This window comes from Condylura cristata, unplaced genomic scaffold (assembly GCF_000260355.1).
Source record: "Condylura cristata isolate star-nosed mole 26May11 unplaced genomic scaffold, ConCri1.0 scaffold00015, whole genome shotgun sequence".
In the NCBI taxonomy this organism is placed as follows: Eukaryota; Metazoa; Chordata; class Mammalia; order Eulipotyphla; family Talpidae; genus Condylura; species Condylura cristata.
Window position 1 is genome coordinate 6121243 of NW_004567116.1, and position 369 is coordinate 6121611.

The window sequence follows — 369 nt, forward strand, 5'->3', positions numbered from 1 at the left end:
AGGCAGATTGGCTAAGACACACTGCTGAGGGGAGCAGCGGGGAGCCAGGAGACGTCTGGCCCTGTGGGTCACTCCGTGGTAGCTTCACGGGCGCTGTGCCTTAACCCCGTGTGTCAGCAGGGAGGGCCCTCTCTTAACTGCTTTAAGGTCACTATCCTCCACCCACCAAACACACCCCGCCACAGCCACCCACCTTCCTTAGACACAAACAAAACCAAAAGAAGTCTAGGAGTCCCCATCCTGTCTCCAGCACTAAGTTCTCGGCCTCGCATGGGTCAAGCCTACTTTCAGCTTCTTTTTTCACTCACTTCTCTGTGCTTCCCACTGCTGGTTATATGCCAGGTCCTGTGAAAGCGACAGGCACACACA